The 19,182-nt window shown below is 43.8% G+C and overlaps 1 long non-coding RNA gene across 1 annotated transcript; it reads right to left on the minus strand.

Moving 5' to 3' along the window:
* Positions 1–14,978: 14,978 nt before the first annotated feature.
* On the minus strand, positions 14,979–18,735 carry LOC148509707 (uncharacterized). The gene is made up of 2 exons (XR_015869408.1): positions 18,583–18,735; positions 14,979–15,407 (listed from the first exon to the last, which is right to left on the minus strand). It is a non-coding gene; the product is annotated as an uncharacterized LOC148509707 (long non-coding RNA).
* Positions 18,736–19,182: the final 447 nt, after the last annotated feature.

Raw genomic sequence — 19,182 nt, forward strand, 5'->3', positions numbered from 1 at the left:
GGAATCCTGGCAAAGCGAATGAAGGGCTTCATCCACAAGTCCCACATGCCGAGCGGAATCGCTCCGTCTTAGCTCCTCCTTCACTTTCTCCAGCTGCTTCTGCAAAAGCCTGATGAGGGGAATGACCTGACTCAAGCTGGCTGTGTCTGAACTGACTTCACGTGTGGCAAGTTCGAAGGGCTGGAGAACCTTGCACAACACGGAAATCATTCTCCACTGCGCTTGAGTCAGGTGCATACCCCCTCCTTTGCCTATGTCATAGGTGGATGTATAGGCTTGTATGGCCTTTTGCTGCTCCTCCATCCTCTGAAGCATATAGAGGGTTGAGTTCCACTGCGTCACAACCTCTTGCTTCAGGTGATGGCGGGGCAGGTTCAAGAGTGTTTGCTGGCGCTCCAGTCTTCGGCACGCAGTCGCTGAATGGCGAAAGTGGCCAGAAATTTTTCGGACCACCCAAAGCGTCTCCTGCACGCCCCTGTCGCTTTTCAGAAAATTCTGCACCACCAAGTTTATTGTGTGAGCAAAACATGGGACGTGCTGGAATTTGCCCAGATGTAATGCCCGCACAATATTGGTGGCGTTGTCAGATATCACAAATCCCCAGGAGAGTCTAAGTGGGGTAAGCCACTGGGCGATGATTTCCCTCAGTTTCTCTAAGAGGTTGTCGGCGGTGTGCCTCTTACTGAAACCGGTGATACACAGCGTAGCCTGCCTTGTAACGAGCTGGCGTTTCTGAGATGCTGCTACTGGTGACGCTGCTGCTGTTGCTGCGTAAGGTGATACATCTACCCAGTGGGCTGTCACAGTCATATAGTCCTTAGTCTGCCCTGTTGCACTTGTCCACATGTCCGTGGTTAAGTGGACATTGTGTACAACGGCATTTTTCAGGACACTGAGGACACTTTTTCTGACGTTTCTGTACAGTCTCGGTATCGCCTGCCTAGTGAAGTGGAATCTAGACGGGATTTGGAACCGGGGACACACTACCTCCATCAATTGTCTAAATCCCACTGCACTAATGGCGGATACCGGACGCACGTCTAACACCAACATAGCAGTCAAGGCCTCAGTTATACGTTTTGCTTCAGGATGACTGCTGTCGTACTTCATCCTCCTCGCTAAGGACTGTTGGAGGGTCAATTGTTTAGTAAAAGTAGTGGTGTTCCTACTTCCTCTCTGGGATGATGAACGACTCCCAGCAGCAGCAACAGCAGCAGCGGCAGCAGTAGGCGTAGCAATGCAGGATCCTCCAGAGGAATCCCGGATAGGAGAGTCAGTCATGCCAGTGACATGGCCTGCAGGACTACTTCCAATCCTGACTAAGGAGGAAATTGACGAGGAGGGAGTTGACGGTGTGGTTTGCAGGCGCTTGGATACAACAGGACAACGGGATTTAGGTGTCCCTGGACTGCTTACGGTCTGAGCCAAAGTTTCTGAACTTGACAGTAACTTTTTATGAACGCGCTGCAGGTGCCGTATAAGGGAGGATGTTCCTAGGTGGTTGACGTCCCTACCCCTACTTATTTCACCTTTACATATGGTACATATGGCAAGACAGTTGTTGTCCGGATTTGGATAGAAATATTGCCAGACCAAAGAGGTGGAATGTTTGGTCTTCTGCCCAGGCATGACCGTGATGGGCTTTTTCATCCCACGGACAACAACTGTCTCCCCCGGAGCCTGATTTAAACAAACCACATCACCATCAGAATCCTCCTCGCCAACTTCCTCCTCAGCGCCAGCTACACCAGTATCCTCATCCTGTTGTACTTCAACAGTGACATCTTCAATTTGCATATCAGCAAGTGGACTGTGGGTGCTCCTTTCAGCACTTGCAGGGGGCGTGCAAATGGTGGAAAGAGCCACCTCTTCCCGTCCAGTGCTGGGAAGGTCAGGCATCGCAACCACCACCACACTTGGACTCTCCTTGGGGATTTGTGATATCTTCTTAGAAAGCACAGTTCTTCGCTGTGCTTTTGCCAGCTTAACTCTTTTGATTTTTTTAGTGGGAGGAGGGCTTCCATCGTCATGTGAAGCTGAACCACTAGTCATGAACATACTAGGGATCGACCTTAGCCGTTCCTTGCCACTCCGTGTCGTAAATGGCATATTGGCAAGTTTACGTTTCTCTTCAGCTGATTTAAATTTCTTTTTCAAGGTCATTTTCCTGAACTTTGCCATTTGGGATTGTATGTGCCCTCTACTATGACATTGGGCATCGGCCTTGGCAGACGACGTTGATGGCATGTTATCGTCTATGTCATGACTAGTGGCAGCAGCTTCAGCACTAGGAGGAAGTGGTTCTTGATCTTTCTCTATTTTATTTTTATCGGAGAAAGTTTGGTCCTCCATTTATGTTATATCGATTTGATATATACGTGCGGCTAAACCCAGAAAATAATTTTTTTTTTGGTTTGGACTGGAGTGTACTTTGGGGGTTACAGCACCCTTTAACGGTCAAGCCAGCCGGCCCTTTACTTATGACACAGGCGCACTCTTGGCACTACTTTGTTGATGCACGTGCGGCTACTGCGCACACAATTCACAAACACAGAAAATAAATTTTTTTTTGGTTTGGACTGGAGTGTACTTTCGGGGGTTACAGCACCCTTAACGGTCAAGCCAGCCGGCCCTTTACTTATGACACAGGCGCACGCTTGGCACTACTTTGTTGATGCACGTGCGGCTACTGCGCACACAATTCACAAACACAGAAAATAATTTTTTTTTTGGTTTGGACTGGAGTGTACTTTGGGGGTTACAGCACCCTTTAACGGTCAAGCCAGCCGGCCCTTTACTTATGACACAGGCGCACGCTTGGCACTACTTTGTTGATGCACGTGCGGCTACTGCGCACACAATTCACAAACACAGAAAATAATTTGTTTTTGGTTTGGACTGGAGTGTACTTTCGGGGGTTACAGCACCCTTTAACGGTCAAGCCAGCCGGCCCTTTACTTATGACACAGGCGCACGCTTGGCACTACTTTGTTGATGCACGTGCGGCTACTGCGCACACAATTCACAAACACAGAAAATAATTTTTTTTTTGGTTTGGACTGGAGTGTACTTTGGGGGTTACAGCACCCTTTAACGGTCAAGCCAGCCGGCCCTTTACTTATGACACAGGCGCACGCTTGGCACTACTTTGTTGATGCACGTGCGGCTACTGCGCACACAATTCACAAACACAGAAAATAATTTTTTTTTTGGTTTGGACTGGAGTGTACTTTCGGGGGTTACAGCACCCTTAACGGTCAAGCCAGCCGGCCCTTTACTTATGACACAGGCGCACGCTTGGCACTACTTTGTTGATGCACGTGCGGCTACTGCGCACACAATTCACAAACACAGAAAATAATTTTTTTTTTGGTTTGGACTGGAGTGTACTTTCGGGGGTTACAGCACCCTTAACGGTCAAGCCAGCCGGCCCTTTACTTATGACACAGGCGCACGCTTGGCACTACTTTGTTGATGCACGTGCGGCTACTGCGCACACAATTCACAAACACAGAAAATAATTTTTTTTTTGGTTTGGACTGGAGTGTACTTTCGGGGGTTACAGCACCCTTAACGGTCAAGCCAGCCGGCCCTTTACTTATGACACAGGCGCACGCTTGGCACTACTTTGTTGATGCACGTGCGGCTACTGCGCACACAATTCACAAACACAGAAAATAATTTTTTTTTTGGTTTGGACTGGAGTGTACTTTCGGGGGTTACAGCACCCTTAACGGTCAAGCCAGCCAGCCCTTTACTTATGACACAGGCGCACGCTTGGCACTACTTTGTTGATGCACGTGCGGCTACTGCGCACACAATTCACAAACACAGAAAATAATTTTTTTTTTGGTTTGGACTGGAGTGTACTTTCGGGGGTTACAGCACCCTTAACGGTCAAGCCAGCCGGCCCTTTACTTATGACACAGGCGCACGCTTGGCACTACTTTGTTGATGCACGTGCGGCTACTGCGCACACAATTCACAAACACAGAAAATAATTTTTTTTTTGGTTTGGACTGGAGTGTACTTTCGGGGGTTACAGCACCCTTAACGGTCAAGCCAGCCGGCCCTTTACTTATGACACAGGCGCACGCTTGGCACTACTTTGTTGATGCACGTGCGGCTACTGCGCACACAATTCACAAACACAGAAAATAATTTTTTTTTTGGTTTGGACTGGAGTGTACTTTCGGGGGTTACAGCACCCTTAACGGTCAAGCCAGCCGGCCCTTTACTTATGACACAGGCGCACGCTTGGCACTACTTTGTTGATGCACGTGCGGCTACTGCGCACACAATTCACAAACACAGAAAATAATTTTTTTTTTGGTTTGGACTGGAGTGTACTTTCGGGGGTTACAGCACCCTTAACGGTCAAGCCAGCCGGCCCTTTACTTATGACACAGGCGCACGCTTGGCACTACTTTGTTGATGCACGTGCGGCTACTGCGCACACAATTCACAAACACAGAAAATAATTTTTTTTTTGGTTTGGACTGGAGTGTACTTTCGGGGGTTACAGCACCCTTAACGGTCAAGCCAGCCGGCCCTTTACTTATGACACAGGCGCACGCTTGGCACTACTTTGTTGATGCACGTGCGGCTACTGCGCACACAATTCACAAACACAGAAAATAATTTTTTTTTTGGTTTGGACTGGAGTGTACTTTCGGGGGTTACAGCACCCTTAACGGTCAAGCCAGCCGGCCCTTTACTTATGACACAGGCGCACGCTTGGCACTACTTTGTTGATGCACGTGCGGCTACTGCGCACACAATTCACAAACACAGAAAATAATTTTTTTTTTGGTTTGGACTGGAGTGTACTTTCGGGGGTTACAGCACCCTTAACGGTCAAGCCAGCCGGCCCTTTACTTATGACACAGGCGCACGCTTGGCACTACTTTGTTGATGCACGTGCGGCTACTGCGCACACAATTCACAAACACAGAAAATAATTTTTTTTTTGGTTTGGACTGGAGTGTACTTTCGGGGGTTACAGCACCCTTAACGGTCAAGCCAGCCGGCCCTTTACTTATGACACAGGCGCACGCTTGGCACTACTTTGTTGATGCACGTGCGGCTACTGCGCACACAATTCACAAACACAGAAAATAATTTTTTTTTTGGTTTGGACTGGAGTGTACTTTCGGGGGTTACAGCACCCTTAACGGTCAAGCCAGCCGGCCCTTTACTTATGACACAGGCGCACGCTTGGCACTACTTTGTTGATGCACGTGCGGCTACTGCGCACACAATTCACAAACACAGAAAATAATTTTTTTTTTGGTTTGGACTGGAGTGTACTTTCGGGGGTTACAGCACCCTTAACGGTCAAGCCAGCCGGCCCTTTACTTATGACACAGGCGCACGCTTGGCACTACTTTGTTGATGCACGTGCGGCTACTGCGCACACAATTCACAAACACAGAAAATAATTTTTTTTTTGGTTTGGACTGGAGTGTACTTTCGGGGGTTACAGCACCCTTAACGGTCAAGCCAGCCGGCCCTTTACTTATGACACAGGCGCACGCTTGGCACTACTTTGTTGATGCACGTGCGGCTACTGCGCACACAATTCACAAACACAGAAAATAATTTTTTTTTTGGTTTGGACTGGAGTGTACTTTCGGGGGTTACAGCACCCTTAACGGTCAAGCCAGCCGGCCCTTTACTTATGACACAGGCGCACGCTTGGCACTACTTTGTTGATGCACGTGCGGCTACTGCGCACACAATTCACAAACACAGAAAATATATTATTTTTTTAGCACTTGGGGGGAGCACCCCTGATGGACAGAGCACCCCCTGGACAACACTGCAGCACTCCTTTAGGACTGGGACACTGCACAGGACTTTGGAGTGGACACAGCCCCTATGGAGAACTGACTGCACAACACAGTTCAGCCAGCCCCTATGGACTTTGAAGTAGTGGACACAGCCCCTATTAACAACAGCAGCACAGCACAACACAGCCAGCCCCTATGGACTTTGAAGTAGTGGACAACAGCAGCACTACACTACACTACACTACACAGCCCTAACTCCCACCCTCCCTCTTCACTGTCCACAGCCGAGTGAGAAAATGGCGCCGACGTGGGTACCTTATATAGGATCCAAAACCCGCGAGACTCGGAAGGCGGGATGATGACGTTTTGCCTCGATTTCAGATCCGAGTCAGGCGGGAAAAGTCGAGCCTGATTCGGATCGGACTCGGATCGGGGGGGCTCGGGGGGGTTCGGATTTCAGAAATCCGAACCCGCTCACCCCTAATACAAACACAACGATTTTTTGAACGATTATCGTTTGAAAAAATCGTTCACTTTCTGTGTCAAACGATGAACGATTATCATTCATGCTCATTCATGTTTGTAGTTTGTAGTTCAGTCAGACTTGTCAACTCAACGATTTTCATTAAGGGAGTATTCAAAAATCATTTGTAGTTCAAAAAAATCGTTCATTACACTTTAAAAAATCTGACAGATAATCTGAAAGATAATCCGACAGAAAATCGCTCATAAAATCGTTCATAAAATCGTTGGTAACAAAATCATTGTGTGTGTATGCAGCTTTAGACATGAGCAATTGGATTACCTGTCATCCGAACACGCCCGAATTTCTGGTATCCGAATCAATCTGAATGGAGGCTCAGGTCTTCCCGCCAGACTCGGATTCCACTTTGAGGCAAAATGCCTTCCTCCAGGTGTCAGATTCTCTTGAGTTTTGGATTCTATATAAGGCGCTGCGGCCGGGACTCTGTTCCATTTCACTGTCAGGCACACTCTTTTATGCGGTGTACTCTGCTGTATTGGCCGTTCTGTGTCCAGACTCACAGGTGGCTGTGCTCTGCATAGTCAATGTGTATAGGGACATGCTGCTGTATGCTGCGCTGTACTCTGCTGGAAATTGGTTGAGCTGTGTCCAGACTCCAGGCTCATAACAAGTGGCTGTGCTCTGTATAGTCAGTGTATAGAGGGGCACGTTGCTGTATGTTGCGCTGTACTCCACTGTAAATTGGCTGTGCTGTGTCTATCTAAAGTGGCTATTCACAAGCAGCACTACATTGTGTATTGTCACTGTCAGTTGCGAAAAAAGTAAAAACAGTAAAAAAAATTTAATAAGTAAAAAAAATGGATTTAAAGTTTGCACAACCTGTGTGCGCTGTACACCTGTGCATTATTATAGACGTACATAATAAAATAAAACCCCTTTGAATTGCCACAGTGAGAGTTTAGCTACGAAGGGAAAAATAAAGATATTCTTCTATTGTTTTGTGTGCTTTACCCTAGTGTGCTTTGTTCGCGTGCATATATGAGCCCTCTATGGGGTCGTATAATTTATTGAGCTGCCATCCTGTCTGCCACTGCAGTTCCACTCTGTTTCCTAGATGTGCCATGTTTGAAGTTGAACTTCCACATTTGTGCCGCCACTGCTGTCACTTAGCTTAGTCAGCCAGCTAGCTCGGTGCAACCTTTTGGCCTTAATTGGATGAAAACAATATTGTGAGCTGTGAGGTGGTTAAAATTGACTGGAAATGAGTGGAAATTAATGTTATTGATGTCACTAATACTCTAGGAACAAAAAAAAAATGCTCAAATTATGTGTTTTTAGCTTTTTTAGTCAATTTTTGGAAAAATAAAAAGACAAAACCGGCTGACAAATTAGAACCGAAACCAGCCAAAATGGCCTAGCACACATCTCTATTCATTTTAAACAAAATGACCTGATCTGTCTTAAAATTTCTCCCGGTTTTATCTCTCACTCTATTAACCATGCAGTTCTGCCACCACTAAAGCTGGGTACACACTGCAACGATCCAGACACAGGACGATACGATGTAGTGATATATAGCATTCTCATACACACTGCGCAATCCACTGTATGATTATGCAATATACTGTTGCATGATAGATGTATCTAAACTGCATTGTACGTTACATTCGATTTGATGTGCAGCACATTAGTTGGGACGATGCGACCACACTACACGATGGTCATGCAGAGTGGTCACAGCTACTATGATTGCAGAGCAAATCGTGTAGTGTGTACCCAGCTTGACATTTAGTTTAAGACCTGTCACTCACATTTTATCAAAATGACTGTGATAGAAACACTTCCCTGCATAAATGTAGCATCATAATAAAACAAGCTTACTGTATGTGGCACATTATTTTTTTAAGAACACAAAGACAGACTATTTTCAAATAGAGTCCCAATACATGGGATGAAAAATTGATATACAAAATCTAAATGCAAACTGTTTTTAAATAAAGCAGGAATAGGAACAGAAAATGCTGCCTGGGGAAGGCTAGAATGTATCAGTAGAAAGACATTTTAAACTATTTTCTCTATGAGATACTTTTCTACTGGAAATGTTTGTAACAGGTCTTGTACTTCAAATGGTGCAGTTATTTGTACATTCAACTCAGAGGATGGATCTCAGTAACTGGAAGCCAAACTGAATAAGTAACGCAGATACACATTTTGAGTAGATAGCCAGATTTCAGACACTAGAAATAGGACTGGCATTTCACTGCTATAGCAAATGTTACTGTAGCATATAGCAGAAATAAAGCAGTAGGATACAGACAATGCTGGTAAATAGGATGCACTGGTAACAGGTTTGGAGTGACAAGAAACAAGATTGGCTTGGCACTGGTATAATGAGGCTGCACATGAAGGGGCCGTCTGGCACATAGTAATAGATGGTGTCATGGGGTCAGAAGTCATATAATGGCAAGCAGTCATGACTAGGACAAAAGCTAGATGAAAACAGGGAATCAAAGAGAAAGCAAAGTCTAAAAACAGAGGTTAGGGGTTCCAAAAGGTCATAAGTTCAGGATCAAACTAAAGGTCAGGTGTCCGATTAAACCATCAGGAAATTCAGCAACAGGCACAGAAACAGCAGTGCAAACACCAAACAATGACTTGGCTAAGTTTTTATACAAATGCCCCTTTTTAAAAGGTAACAATCAGGAATAATCATAGGCAGCTGGAGACTGGTGTGCATTGGCTGAGCACACTAAAGGGTATATTTACTAAAGTGTGGGCTTTTAGAAGTGGAGATGTTGCCAATAGCAACCAATCAGATTCTGCTTAACATTTATCTAGAACCTTCTAGAAGATAATAGCTAGAATCTAATTGGTTGCTATTGGCAACATCCCCACTTCTAAAAACCCGCACTTTAGTAAATATACCCCAAGGATTTAGAAGAAATCTGCCTAGAAATATATACTGAGCATGCTTAGAGAACAGAAAAGTCATCACTTCTTCTTTAGCAAGCGCAGGATTGTGATAGGGAGGGCAAGATTTATTAAGCGCTGGTTTTGCAACCAACAGGATCCACTGCGGATTGACGGTCTGTTCTAAAGTTTAATTACAGCATTTACAGTATCACAGGCCAGTTTGGCAATCTACTGTAAACAAAATTATTTCCTGTATGTTTCAAAACCCCTATCCTGATAAACTGAAGACAATCTGCCACAAACCTGCCATGTTTTAATAGTCTGCACAAATTAATAGGATCTGTGCAGGGTTCCATTACATAAAAAAATGTGAAAAATAGGAAAATGTGGTCCTGTGTTGCAACACACTAGGGCTGGTGAACATTAGGGGCAGGGAACCCACACACGGTGGATTTTCCTGCTATAGCATATCCAGTCCAGCTGGTCATAGCCTAGTTCGTGTAGCAGCTTTTTCTGGGAAACACATGCTGTTTGTCCCCCCAATTTTGCCGCTATGAGCATTGGTGCTGACAACACTTTTAAGTGGGAGGCCACCTTTTATTTTTTTTATTTCACTTTTAAACCCAAAAGTCCTCTGCAGAGGTCCGATGATCATCTTCATCAGTAGCATGATTATTTGTACTAGCTCTCAGGTACTTGCAATAAATATGCCTACTGACAGGTGTATATGTGAGTGGGATTCTGCAGGGCTGCATTTGTGTGGACATGCTCCTTCTTTTCACTGTTCCCCCTATACATGCATAAGGACGTGCAAGGGTGAGTTGGGAGCCACAGTGCATTCTGATATACGTGTGGTTTGTTTCTGTGCATGCACAGGAGAAATTTCATGCAATTTATGCCATGCAAACTGGTGTAGCACTGACTCAGGCCTGTTATCTCTATAGCTTCCTTGTGGTACTAATATTATCAATAACACGTCTCTTGTGGTTCTTTCCACAGGTTACAAATGTATACAGAGATTTCCCCAAACATGGATTATGGATAGGATATGATTTGATGTATAGTATGTTACTGCACTCATATGGTAATTTCCAGCTGATGGAAATTCTCAATCTTTTAGCATACAGTATGTGGGGTGGGCAATAATGTAGAGCTGATGAGGTAACTCAGAATTAGATCTCAAGGTGAGGTGTCCAAAAACAGGTCTCTTAACATCATAGTTACCTACTTTTGGCTTCTCCTCTACGGGAGAAGCCTTGGTAGGAGAAGCAGGTGGGCTGTTTGCATCATTAAGCACCGCCCCTTCTCAACAAATTGCCGCGATTGGCTTACATTAAATAGGAGGCGGGGTAAATGACGCAATTGACTGAGAATCGCGTCATTAAGCCTCGCCCCCTACACAGGGACCCGCGATCGCCGTGGAAATTCTCCCCATTCTGCCCACTTCACTAGGAAGTGGGCAGAATGCGGGAGAAGTGCCTAACCTTCCAGGGATGCGAGGGGGTTCCCCGAAAAATAGGGAGCCTCCCGCGAAAACCGGGAGGGTAGGCATGTATGCTTAACCTTTGCTTACAGTGATTTCACATGTTACAGTACCTAAAGCAACTAATATATTTGGGAGGGGCCATGACCATATTACATATATATATATATATATATATATATATATATAGATTCTACAAATAAAGTGGCCACCACAGAGCGACTTGCCTTCTGTTCAGACTGGTACCGGTATTCAGGAGCCTGAAGGGATGTCACAGCATCTCATAGTGGCAGGGACTGGCAGATTCTGTTGCTCCGCAGCGGGTTGTATAAGTGACCTGGGACATTATACACTTTCTGTGTGTATGTTCTATTTAGTTGCTGCAGATTTGTCAACTGCATATTCACCACATCCAAAGGGCTCTCTATTGGATTGAGACCTGGGGGTATATTTACTAAAGTGCCTCCTCTTCTATAAACCCGCATATAGCCCCTGGTGACTGTGGAGGCCAAACCCCAAGGATGTTTTTCTTCCTTTATTTAGATTATTTTTATTTCTTTGGAAGTACAATTTTTTTATTTATTTTTAAAAGGTGGTATGCAAGATGTTGTCTCTTTCCTCCTTGGATATGTGTCCCTGGATTTGTCATTTGGAAAATAACTTATCAGATACTTTATTGGTGGTAATCCAAGAAACAGCAATTGTTATCATTGTGACGATGTCCTGCCCCCTTCCCCCATATATTTGAGAGTAAGCTCAAAATAAATAGGGGGTGTACTGGTGACCCACATCTAGAAATATTTGAATAAATATAGATAAAGAGAATCAACAAATTCACTCACACATATCACTATACAATTGGAAGCATGGTTTTCTCTGCAAAAAATCACGCGGACCGTGCGCCCAATTGTGGAATACCGCGGGTATGCACGCTCCCGATACTAGTAGTATTCAATAAAAAAAAAAAAATGTTCCGCTGGTCTCCACGGCTCCCGGTCATCTCTCCTCCATGTTTGCACTGGGGAGCGGGCTGCTGGGGTACCAGGGGGCTGCTAGGAGGGGAGGTGGCTGCTGGGAGACGTAGTTTTCCTTGCTGCTGCTGCCGGGGGGGATTCTCAGACAAACACAGGGGTCACACTCACACTAGTCACGCACACACACTTACACATACTACACACAACATACTTACACACACCACTATTGTAGAAGACCGGGTCCCGACACTGAGACTGGGTCCCAACGCTGGAGGGTGAAGACAGCTCTTTGGAATGCGAGTAATTACTAATTAAGCTAATTGAAAACTTTCAATTGCTTAAAAAGTCATTAGATGGGGTGCCGCCGGGGTCCCAGAGCATTTCCCGACCATTTTTCCCAAAAATATGGATTTTAGGAAAAATTGGTCGTGCTCTGGAGGTGCCCTAAAAAAAAAATCTCCCGGCGCTCAAAACCTGAAAAACCCTGCACCTAATTTAATAGCAAAAATCCCACACCTGCTGGAAAACCACCACGGGTGCAGGATTTTTGCTATTCTCGCACCTAATTGAATGTGACCCCATAGTATTCTTCTCTCACACACACATTCTTTTTTCACACTAAGGGGGAGATTTAATAAGGCTTGGAGAGAGATAAAATTGGAGATAAATAGCACCAACCAATCAGCTCCTGTCACTTTACAGGCTGTGTTTGAAAAATGAGTTAAGAGTTGATTGGATGGTGCTATTTATCTCCAATTTTATCTCTCTCCAAGCTTTATTAAATCTCCCCCTAAGCACTTTGGGTGTATTTTCTATTTGGAATATACTGCGCTATATTATTTTCCTTTATATTTTTTCCATATACAGTACATTACTAGAGAAAAGTTGTATTGTGGTCCCAAAAGAGAAAATGGACCTAAACACGAGCATGGGACATTTTTGAATATTGTCTAAACATCTATATAGACTTTGTGTAGCAGGTTGTTTTATGTGTAGTATATATGAGTGCCAAGATGAGACACTATTCATGGGTTTGACAAGTCAGAATGTATCAGAGGATTCATGTTGCTTATGCCACATTCTGACTTTACCTTCTGTATATTGCAGCAGAAATGGAGTTTGGAAAAACATTACCTGCTCTGACTTATTTCCAACTTTTGATGAGTCTGTAGCCTCAGTTTCCGGTTCTTAGCTGACAGAAGTGGAACACGTTAGGGTCTTCTGCTGCTGTAACCCACCCAATTATAAGTTTAACATGCTGTGCATTCACAGATGCTCTTCTCTATTCCACTGTAATGAATGGTTATATGAGTTAATGTCACCTTTGTGTCAGCTTGAACCAGCCTGGACATTATTTTCTGACTCCTCTTATTAAAAAGCATTTTCACTGACAGAACTGCTGCTCACTAGATGTTTTTTGTTTTACGCACTATTCTTTGTAAACTGTAGAGACTGTTGTGTTTGAAAATAGCAGTTTCTTTGATACTCAGCAACAACGTCTGGCACAGACAATCATTCCACATCATAAGAGGGCATATCATATTGGGGCAGCCAGATCGGCAGAGAGGGTGTGTGGTGGCCAGGAAAGTGGGTGGGTGTGGTGGTACGAATGCGTCACCATGGCCCCACCCGAGGGGAGTAGCGAGGGTGGTTCCAGTGGAGCATGTGCTCCGGGCGCCAAAATGTACAGAGGGTGCCATCCAGGGTTCCGGAACTCATGGGGCGCTGCACAGTATGACGCCCGCCTGTTATGGATCTGAGATCCATTTCTCCATTTCATGCTCCCTCAAGCTGTCCAGATTGCCTCCCCTCAGGCCCTCCCTCCTCTGTGATCATCTTCTGTCACCTCTCCTTACCTGTTAGATGGATTACATTCGCTTTTCACCTCTTTAATTCCCTCCCCTCTCCACCATGTGATAGGCTCTTTGTCCCTGTCCACTCCTTTCTTATTGGCTTCTGTCACCACCCCTCTCTGATCGACTCTTTGCCCCTCCCCTCTCTTATTGGCTTCTTTCACTGCCCCTCAATTCTCCTTTTCTAATTGGCTTCTGTCACTGCCCCCCTTTGCTCCACACCTCTTTTCTTATTGCCTTCTGTCACCTCCCCTCTCTGATCGTCAATTTTCTCTCCCCTTCCCGTTTGATCCCCTCCCTCCTTCTCTCTTCATTCATTGTGCTTCAATGGACTAAAAAGTGACACATGTGAGGTAAAGTCTAAACTAAACTTCAGTTATAAGGTATGAGTTAAAAAAAAAGTCACTGCTTTGCTATTTAAAGTAATGAGGTGTTGCCAGGCATGACCACAAAGTGTTATTTGAAAGACCTTTTAATAAATATTAGGAGACCTGAAATAATAATAATGGTGGTAGACAGAACATGATTAGTAGTACTCACATTAATATAGATGCAATGTATATTTGCGAAGTACAGTAGGAGCATAGCTGAGAAAGGAACTTTCCATAGGTGTTCCTACTACAGCGAAAGCTGTTTGGGGCAGTAGTTGCAGAAATAAGCTGTGCACCTTGTGGAATTTCACTTTCTGTCAATTTAAGTTCAATGCTCAGAATATATAATACAATCTCCTCTATTGACTAATAAAAATTATTCAAAGGAACAAAAGTCAGATCCTAGGTGCTATACATAAATAAAGCAGTGTCAAAGGAGCTACCACTTAATGCCAGATTGTATTCCCCCAATGGGACTTCAATGCCCAGCGTGATACTACCACTGTTTGCTGTTTTCTCTTCACTTCAGTATTCCAACCCACAGGCTGCCATGCTCCACTGGCACAGTTCAGTATAGGGAGGGGGAGGGCTCTATGACATGCACTTTCTCCAGGTGCTATGGTTCCCCACCCCCCCCGCTATAGAGTGCAGAGAAAACAGGCATTGTATAGCAGGGGCAGGGCTACGATGACTGCAAGTGGGTGGCCGCAGGGGGTGTGAGCGGTTGAAGGGGGAGCCGCAGGGAGCGGGGGGGCATGCTGTGTACTCTATCCGATTTTCGGGAGCCTCCCTGCCATACTGCAAGTGTAGGTAAGTATGTTCTACATTAAAAGTCACATATATCACATTTCTTCCCGATTCTGTTGTTTGGTCTAGAAAAACAACAGAAACTCTTGACCATGTACAGTATGCATACTTTCCTGATTATATACTGTATTTGTAATAACAAGTAGGTGTATCTAATAAAGTGGCCACTCAGTTTACAAATAATACCATATTATAATCATTACATGTCCAGATTCTCAGCAATAAAGAACATTTATGGAAATATCTATGAATGGTGCAAAGGAAAAAGATTTACCCACAACAACAGCCAAAAGATAAGTAATATTTTGAATTAATGTTTAATTTATGCATTTCCGACAAAATTGGATGTTCATTTAGGATGAAATGAACCTTTAAAAAGCAATTTCCTCTCTGTATTGCTGTCCTTTGAAAAGAACCATCTGTTAAAATGACACCAATGCACAAAACTTCTAAATAATAAGCTTTCTTAAAAAGTTAAAAAAAAAGGAAGACAATTCCAGGTCCTTTGATATGTACTGAAGAGACTTGATCAGTACCAATTAGTACATGTGATCATAAATCTCATATCATCCACTTTTCTCCCACCCAGCTGTAGTTGTGGTGCACTATCCTTCTGCTCAGCCTCAGAGGGAACCTGTGAGTTATCTTCTTCTGTAGGGTCATGTTTTTCTTTCTCATTAACACATCCCAAGATGCCGCTCTGGTTCTTTTCCTGATCTTTCTCCATTATCTGTTCATGAAAAATAAAGAAAAAAAAAAATCACATCTACAAATTATTAAGACTAAACCACGAATAAAGATATTTTAGCAATTGTTAACAATGCAGGTACAGTACTACTTAAAATATGGCCCTCCAAGCCTACTACATGTGTAGTGCTCCCACTACCTGTGGTTCTAATGCTATGTCCACATGGCTGCGTTTCACAGATGTGCAGAGGCCGAATTGGAGCAGCTGTACAAATTACCCCCAAACATCTGTGTAGTCTTATTGTACTTATAAAGCATAAGGTAGCTGCTAACAGTCGGTAGAAAACATGCAGAGACTCTGTACTGAGTGAGACAGAGGCCCTGAAACGTTCCTAAAAACCCTGAGCCTTTTGGCAGGTTCCTAAATTTCTTCTTTTCCCACACATGAGCTCTGCAGTGGAAAGATTATTAGTTGTGCATGCAATTAGCCTGTGACGGCTTCATGAAATAAAGAACAAATGGAAGGTAATAATAAGTTATTTATATAGTACATTCATATTCCACAGCGCTTTACAGAAAATATTTCTGTCATTCACATCAGTACAGGCCCTAGTAGAGCTACAATCTATGTAACGCTCAGAAAAAAGCCCAAGGACCTATATACATGAGCATTATTGTTAAAGTACAGGTGTGTATTTACCTAGCAGTGTACCTACTGTCTATTCAACCCAATCTGCAAAAAAGAAATTAATGCACACAAGCAGCAAAAATAAAAAACAAAAACACTTGTATCTATCACCATAAAGCTACATTTTGATTTTACTATTTTTCCCATAAAATGTAAAATAGGATGTTTATATCACTCCGTATACTATATCAGTATGTGACAAATATCAGTCACCAGGACGACAAATATTTTAGACCTGGCAACTGGATTTCAATGTGGTCTGAGAAGCAGAGATTTGTTTAGAGCTACATTACTATATCACATCTAGAAGTACCCATGATGAAAAAGGACACACCCCATTTTGGGATTGGAGAAGGTTTGGGTGCTCTTCATGACTGAAAAAATGGACCTGCCTCGTTTAGGGATTGGAGGAGGAGCAGGTTTGAGCGTTCCTCTTGACGTGCAGCTAAACCTGCACTGGATGTTACTCTCCTGCACTCCCCTCTCATGCTACGGAACCACTGTCTCCGATATCTGGACGCAGTGTTGGGGCTCCCTTTTCATCCATTCATTTAGCTTTCTACGCTGCCTTTGGTGATGGGGGAAGAAGGAGCAGGGTAGTATCTGTGGGCACTGATAGAAAAGTCCAAGCTTTTATAGACCTGTGGCTTCCATTGTCAAATTCAGCCTCTGCTTGTATTACACAGTTACATTTTACACTAGTATGCAGATCTTTGTGGCTAGCTTCATTATCTAGGGACCCTACTGTTTGGCTTACTGTGAATCGGAGGCCCTGATGTATGTCATGCTATGAAATGGGGTTCCTAGTATGTGGCATGCTAGCAATTGGAGACTTACTGTATGACATGCTGTGAATTGGGAGGCACCACTGAGTGGTATGCTATAAATAGGTCACCAGACATGGCATGTGGCTCGGTCTGATGGACACTGAAGGGGCATGTGTGATGGTCTATATAAGTTTTCATATATTTTGGTTGGCGACGATGGTCTGGCTCCTAGATTTTTAAAAAATTTGTTGAGCCCTGTACTATATGATAGCCAGTTACCTAATTCTTATTCCAGAATTTAATGCATGCATTTTATCCCTGTACATTTGATTCACATAATCCATTTCATTAGCCCAGACTAAGGCAGGGAGAACTTTTTATACAGTATGCCAGAGTCTGCTGCTACAGTCCTGTTCTTTGGAAAAAACAATGTAAGAGGACAAAGAATGATGAGAGTATAACACGGTCATACAGAGAGAAAGAGAGATCCAAGGAAAAATATACAGATAAGGGTGTATGGGTGGGAGAAAGGGGTAAGACAAAGTTGCATATTAAGATTGACTCTGTACAGTAGGTGAGAACATGGTCCTTATCTCCAAACTAGTGGCAGTTTATGAGCAGTTACTAGGCAAGCAGAAATCCAGAATACCCAGCCAGATGTGACATAAAATATGTGATCCTGTAACACGTCTGGGAAATAGACGATTCATCCACCCTTGCAAGAAGAGTTTCACTGACTCCAGTGTCCCAGCTCCCAGGCAGTGTAACACGCACACTTACCTTCCATCTGGCGCTGCACAGACAGACTCTTCTGTATGGATTTTAGTGCCACATTAAACACGGATTCCATTAAGTGACAGGTGGGTAAATATATTTAAGTGGTGCCTGTATAATTAGCAAGCACCAATTTTTCTTATAGATAATATCTAAAAACTAAATTTATATAAAGACTAGAATTGTTTTTTTTTTTATTTAATATCGCTTCATATACCTGCCTAATGCCACTATTTACAGCATATGAGGAATAAAGCAGATCTAAAGGAACATTGGTAATGTGAAGAGAGCTGTCCTCTGTCACTTTGCCTTGGAGACAGCCTAGGAAAGATTATTAAAACAGTTCAACCTGTCCCAGAGGTTCTAAATATTCTTAAATGGTTGTTTGTGAATGAGTTTTCACAGCCATTATTCCATATAATAATGAATATAGAAAATAATTGGCTTATAAAAATAATATATGGAAGTTTATGAAAAAAAACAAATAATTATGTGTATGCAACTGTGGGGACCTCTGACTACCCTCCAAGAGAAAACTTAATATATTGTCAGCAGATTTGTTTATTTTTATGACTCCCCAGCAACATTCTGAAGGGGCCCCCAATCTCACCTTACCAATTATCCTATATGGTCTCGAATTAAGGACATTAAGTATCCAGTCCAGTAATTGGTAAAGTAGATATTTCTACCAGCAAAGTAAAACGTCATACTAGAACGTCATCGTAGAACTAGCAGTTCTAGTTATAATTGTATTCAGGGCTTCTTAATAGTCTATCAGCAAATATAATGAATACTGTAGCACAAGCATTAGCAGCACAGCAAGTTATGTTCATTGCTAGCTCCGTAAGTGACAAGCTGAGCCTGCATGTAGCAGGTGTGATCAGCAGCAGCACAGCAGCCTGCGTACACACTTTACATCGCAGATTGAAATAGTATCACTGTTTTTTATCCTGGAAGCGTCCAGGCATATAGGAGAGATGCGGATATACCAGATGGCTCCTCCGGACTCTAGATCATGTATACATACATCCGATCCTTCCCACAACCGAATCTGTGCTCCAGGAACAAGGAAGATGCCAGATCCAATTGGGCTAAAGGACATCTGATGATGTCACTACCATGTGACCAGCTCTCCACATCTGGGGGAGGAGTCAGGGTGTCAGTTATTGTTATTGGTGTCACTGAAGCAAGTGGAGTTGGTGCAGAGTCAGATAGAGTAGTTACACTTTACGGTGTCATCAGGTACCACAGATTCCCGGGGGCCCAACACCCTCCCGCCCCGGCCGTGTGACTAATTGTATTAATAAGTTTATTAATGTCTGTCTGACAGGCAGACTGCTGGTGCCGGGTTCAGGTCTTGCTTTCTGATGGTGGCAGACTTCTCTGTATTATGCAGAGCTTACTGAGTATAATGGTGCGTACACACGTAGAGATCTGTCAGCGATACAATATCACTGACAGATCATTATGCACCCTCCCTGGTGTGCTGGGTGATTGATATCGATCACCCAGCACACCACATACTTACTGTCGATTATAGCGTTGATCGCTGGTCCCTATAGTAACCTACCCTCCAACATGACCCATTC

The sequence above is a fragment of the Taudactylus pleione genome, unplaced genomic scaffold, assembly GCF_031769625.1.
Source record: "Taudactylus pleione unplaced genomic scaffold, aTauple2 ptg000317l, whole genome shotgun sequence".
Lineage (NCBI taxonomy): Eukaryota > Metazoa > Chordata > Amphibia > Anura > Myobatrachidae > Taudactylus > Taudactylus pleione.